Source organism: Moschus berezovskii, chromosome 4 (genome assembly GCF_049115385.1).
Source record: "Moschus berezovskii isolate FMDL1 chromosome 4, NW_MosBer_1.0, whole genome shotgun sequence".
Lineage (NCBI taxonomy): Eukaryota > Metazoa > Chordata > Mammalia > Artiodactyla > Moschidae > Moschus > Moschus berezovskii.
Window position 1 is genome coordinate 44,745,496 of NC_142463.1, and position 6,367 is coordinate 44,751,862.

The following is a 6,367-nucleotide window of genomic DNA, read 5'->3' on the forward strand; positions in this document are numbered from 1 at the left end:
AGGCATGTGACCTGGACTCCATCAATCAGAGGCAAGGGCAGAAGTCTTAGTGGTAGCACCCAGTGCCCAAGATCAGGGGTATCTCTATTCATCCAAGGCAGTCATGGTGTGGAACCATTCTACAGTGGGGCCTGGAGCATTATCACTGGCCTGGTAGTCTCCAAGTCTCATTTTTTAGTTATCCCGTAGATTCTATTCAGTTCAGTTCAGTCGCTCAGTCGTGTCCGACTCTTTGCGACCCCATGAATCACAGCACGCCAGGCCTCCCTGTCCATCACCAATTCCCGGAGTTCACTAAAACTCATGTCCATCGAGTTGGTGATGCCATCCAGCCATCTCATTCTCTCTCATCCCCTTCTCCTCCCACCCCCAATCCTTCCTAGCATCAGACTCTTTTCCAGTGAGTCAACTCGACGCATGAGATTCTATTAGCCATCTAATATTCAAAATTTGTGTGTGCAGCTTTGATTAACTAGAGGTAGTTTTACTATTTATAACTAAGAGCTCTGTATCTAGAAAATGATGGTAATATAGGATACTGTAGTATCAAATAGAATGAACATCTGTATTGATGTATGGAGGATTTTTGAGAATGTATCTAAGATGAGATAGGAAGAATATATAAACATTAGCCAGTTAAAGCGCAGGGAGAAGAGAGTTTAGGCACAGCTTGGAGGAATTTACAAAAGTCTGTAAATGAGCAAGATTTGGGAAAATGGCAAGAGATGAAGTTAGACTAGAGATAATCATAGGCCAGATTTTGCAGAGCCCTGTGAACTATGAAAAGAAATTGATACCCATATCATGAGAACAGAGGGAATCACTGAAATATTTTACCCAGGAGAGTGATATGATCTGATCTGCCTTTTATTAAGACTGCTCTCACTACATTGTGGACAATATGTTGGAATGGGAGACTTGGGCAATATAAACTAGAAAGTGACCAATAAGTGAAGGTAGTTGATGAAGGGGAATGGGTTGGGGGGGAGTGGATATGAATAGTCAGATTCAAGAACTATTTCAGAGGAAGACTGATAAAACTCTGTGCTAGGTGAATGTATGGAGAAATAAAAGGCAGGACAAGGTTTGCCAGAAGGTTTCTGACTTGAAATATGGTACAGTTCAACAAGATATTTTAGTGATGCAGAAATAGAAAAGCCTGATTTAAATATATTTATTAAAAGAAAGACATCATTGGGAGTTGTGATAGTTTGAAAGCTTTATAGGGAAGTGAAATGAGTTGGAATCTGAAGGACAGCCTAGGTATGGAGAAGGCAGAGAAGATGGAGAGGTCACTTCTGGTGAAGGGAGAGAGTGAAGGCAGTAGGAGAGGCACATGTTAGAAGGATTTTCTGACTTCTACACCATTTCTGCTGGACTTCATTTTCTCAGGGGAAACCTCATTTCCTTGAGTAGAGCCATGTGCCGCATTGTGATACCTGTACACTGGCAGTCCACTGAAGAGAAATCTCAGGAATGCCAGGACCCAGGTGCTCTTCTTCATGTTCACCTCTCATTACAAGGAGCCAAAAAAGAAGGCTTTGTAGCAGCCAGGTGCCAGAAAACTACACTACACTGTACTACTACACATTGACTGAGTGACGGGGCATTAACAAACTGTATTTTATATCGAATATCACTTCCAGGGAAAACCAATCTTACTGGTGACCACAACTGCACCAAACACCTTTCTTAGGTATTCCTATGCTGCTTTGGGCATTCTGCTGGTGTAGTCATGTTGTTTAAAAACACAACTGATTCTAGTGGTTTTTGTATTTTGCTTTTCATCTTTGGTAGCCTTTATTTTTCAGCCTATTTTAATATGAGAAACCAGCTAGCTGCTTGAGTGCTAATTGTTTGAAAAATACAAATAATGGCAATTCTGGGAAGGCTTACAGACTCATGGATTGTATGAAATGTCAAGTTACCATGTGTGATTAAAGTCACAATGAAAACTAATTACTATGTACTGAACCTCACCGGGTTCTAAGTTCTTCAGGTATAAAGCAATAAAAATAGGTATAAGCGTTTTTTAAGCTAAGTACTCTGTATAAATATTAAACAATACCAAAACTGATTCTCAGGGAGTTTGATTTCATGTCTAATTGTTCAGCTAATACCTTCTACCTCAGGTAGCTTATTTCCTCTGTCCTGTCTCTGTGAAGTTAGAGAAGAGCTGGGTTATATCCTTTCTAAAGCCCCAAATGTAGACCTCTCTTTCAGGTCTGAAAGCATTAGTAGCTCAGTTATATCTGACTCTTTGCAACTCCATGGACTGTAGCCCACCAGGCTCCTCTGTCCATGGAATTCTCCAGGCAAGAATACTGGAGAGGGTTGCCATTCCCTTCTCCAGGGGATCTTCTGGGCAGAGGCTTTATGTTTGAGCCACCAGAGAAGTCCCCTTCTAGGTCTAACTGTATCCTTCTGTCATTTCAGTGTGATACACTGGAACTCTAATGGAGTGTTACTTTTTCTTTCATCCTCTCCTCTTATTCTCTCCCTAATTTTTTTTTTGTTGTTGTTATTTGGTAAAATCAAATCATTACGTTTGATGTCTGTGTTTTCCAAAGAAACTGTTTCATTGTGATACATTTCCGTGGTGTTGTTGTCATTCAGTCACTAACTTATGTCCTACTCTTTGTGACCCCATGGACTGCAGCACGCCAGCCTCCTCTGTCCTACCATTTCTCCCAAAGTTTGCTCAAATTTGTGTCCATTTAGTCTGTGCTGCTATTTAACCATTTCATCCTCCGCTGCCCCCTTCTCCTTTTGTCTTCAATCTTTTTCAGCATCAGGGTCTTTTCCAATGAGTCAACTTTTCAGACCAGGTAGCCAAAGTATTGAAACTTCAGCATCGGTCCTTCCAGTGAATATTCAGGGTTGATTTCCTTTAAGATTGACTGGTTTGATCTCCTTGCAGTCCTAGGAGTGAAGGACAGGGAAGTCTGGTATGTTGGAGTGTATGGGGTTGCAGAGTCAGACATGACTTAGTGACTAAACAACAAAATTGGATTTCTAGGTTTTTGCTTGAGCATTTAAATGAATATTATACTCTTCCTTAAGACTAAAAGAGGAGTAGTTGAGTAGGACTGGATATATCAAGAGTTCACAGTGAAATCTGAGATACTATAAGATCTTCGTCTTCTCCATAGGGGTTAGTTGTTTATCCTTCCCTCCTGTAGCACCTCCTTACCCTGAAGGAACTTGTTCAGTAGAAACAGAATTTTAACCAAAGCAGTCATATTCCAGGGTCTATGTTCTTATAAATACTACTTTCATCCACAAATGGAAGTTCTGGTAAATGTTATTTTCTTGATTTCGTTACATGCCCAATGATATTTTAGTGCTCTGTGTAGATAGATGGTCCTGAAAGCTTCTTAGCTAACTTGCCTTCAACCATTCCCTAACCATACTGTCAGAGTCATTCCTCTTAAAGGAAAATCAGATCATGTCCCTTCTATACTTAGGACCTTTCAAGAGGTCTGCATTACCACTGGATAAAGTCCAAGTGCTTTAGCACAGCAATAAGATCCCACACACCTGCCCCTGCCTACTTCTGTGTCAACATCTGCCACTCTGCCCTTTCATCTGTGCTCTAGCAGTAGCAAGCTGTTTACTTATTGCTTCTTGTCAATTGTGTACTGTTTCATGCTTCCTTTCTTCACACAGGCTAACTCCTTTACTTGGAGCTCCCTTTCTTCTTTTGTCTGGTAAATTCCCAGTTTCCACCACAACCCTGATAGAGCATTGCTTTCTTGTGATGCCTCAGACAGGATATTCTCTTTTGTACTTTTTTTGAAATTCATGTATAAGTTAAAAATTTTTGTATATATCACATCATGTTGTTCATTTGTTAGCATGTCTGTCTTCCACTTTTGATTGCATGCGTCTTGCTTATTGTGTGCTCAGTCACTTCAGTTGCCTCCAACCCTGTGACCCCATGGACTAAAGCTTGCCAGACTCCTCTATGGGATTCTCCAGGCAAGAATACTGGAGTGGGTTGCCATGCCCTCCTTCAGGGGATTTTCCTGAGCTAGGAATTGAACTGGCATCTCCTGCATCACAGGCTGATTCTTTACCCACTGAGCCACCTGGGAGAGCTATTGCTTATTGTAGAGAAAGAATTAACTCACCCTAGCACAATGACATTTGGCTGAGTCATTCGACATCTGTCAGGATGGAAACTGGCAGCCACCTACCTGTTCCCCCAGGGTGAAAACCAAAAGACGGTCAAAAGTTCTGCACTTACTTCTGCTGCCCCCCTCTCCCCTCATAAATCACATATAAGGCAACCCACACCGCCCTTCTTCTCTCCCCTGCCACCACCAGAACTTAGTCTGCCCTGGTACCACTTAAAAAGATAATAGGGAAAGAAGGATATGTATAGATATCCTTATGATCATGCACACTCTACCTCTCTCTTTCCTCCAGGAATGTTAAGAGTGCCCACTTGCTGGTGGATCTTGCCCCTCACTAATGGAATCCCCCTTGCTTTGTATATGCCTGTTTCAGTAATAATTTGAATAGTTTGTGGTCTCTGGTTTGAGTGTGGTGTATTTTGATATCTGATATCTTGAAAACTTAGAGCTCAGAAGCAGCCTGAAGTAACATTTATGTACTGTTATGCTCAGTGCATCAGTGTAAGAAGGAAATAAAGCTTGTCTGCTCAATCAGGTTAATAGAGGCCACTAGAAGAGCTGCCTTAATGAAATGAACACAAGAATAATTTAAAAATTGAATTTATAAATGAGCTATTAAGGATTTGGGGTTTTTATTGAAAGAATTTGAAATATTTTACTTTTTCTTAAAATCTTGATTATACTCATTTTAATTAATCAGCTTTTGATTCACAGAAAAAAAGGCACAATAAAAGAAAGTTCTGGGCCAGCCCCATTGGATTATGATACCTCAGCTACTGAAGACCTCAGTATGCTTTTAAGTTCTCAGGTTCTGCCAGTTGGTATAAATGCAAAAAAAAAAGGGGGGGTTGGTTACTGAATCTTTTAGAACAGACTCCCCCCACCCTCTGGGCCAGAGAACTGGTTTATTAGACAAAAGAACCTTACATGTGGATTAGAAAACTTATCCTCTTTACTTCAGGCACATGAACATCAGAAAAAGAGTTGTTCTAATAGCATTAGGAAATCTGGTTGCACTGATTCAGTTTATGGAATTACTGGATTGCTTATGAGTCATTCTCAGACAATGGAAGAATAGGTTTCCTAACAAGAAGAAGTTGTTAGGAATATTTAACCTTATGTTCACTCTTAATTGTATTCCTTATCAGAATGTTATATCTGTTTTTATGTTTGTTTACCCACTTAGTGTCTTGAGGACAGTGCCCTTATTTATTTGTTACTGTATTGTAAACCTCAGCATTTACTAAGTAATTGTTAAACATTATATGCTATTGTAAATGGCATTGTTTTATTAATATGAATTTATTCTTCTTGCTGATGCTAGTGTATAGAGATAAATTTGATTTTTGCATATTGACCTCGTATCCTGAAATTCTCCTAAACTCATTAAGAGTCCTAGTAGTTTTTTAAAAATAAATCATCATGTTTTCAACATAAAGATTATGTTGCTATGAACAAAGACTGTCTTACTTCTTCCTTTCCAATCTAGGTGCATTTTACTTCTTTTATTTTCTTGCCTTATTACACTGCTAGAACTTCAGGACAACGCTGAATAGAAGTAGTGAGAAATGACAGCCTCATCTTGTCCTTATCTTAAGGAGAAAGTATTGAGTCTTTCCGGAGAAGGCAATGGCAATCCACTCCAGTACTCTTGCCTGGAATATCCCATCGGCGGAGGAGCCTGGTAGGCTGCAGTCCATGGGATCGCGAAGAGTCGGACGCGACTGAGCGAATTCACTTTCATTTTTCCCTTTCATGCATTGGAGAAGGAAATGGCAACCCACTCCAGTGTTCTTGCCTGGAGAATTCCAGGGATGGGGGAGCCTGGTGGGCTTCCGTCTATGGGGGTCACACAGAGTCGGACACGACTGAAGTGACTTAGCAGCAGCAGCAGCAGCATGGCATTAGCTGTAGGCTCTTTCAAACATCCTTCATCAGGTTGAGAAAATTTCCTACTTGTTGAGGGCTTTAAATCAAGAATGGAGGTTAGATTATGTCAAATGCTTTTTCTGTATGTTAATATGATCATATGAAAATTGTTTATTAGCTTCTTAATATGGTGAATTACATTGACTATAATAGAATATTAAACCAATTTTGCATTTTTGGGATAAACCAGAAAAATATAGTATCATTTTACCAACTTTTAGATTCTATTTGCTAAAATTTTGAGAGTTCTGCACTGTGTTCATGGGGGAATTGGTGTATAGTGTTTTATTTCTTTTTCT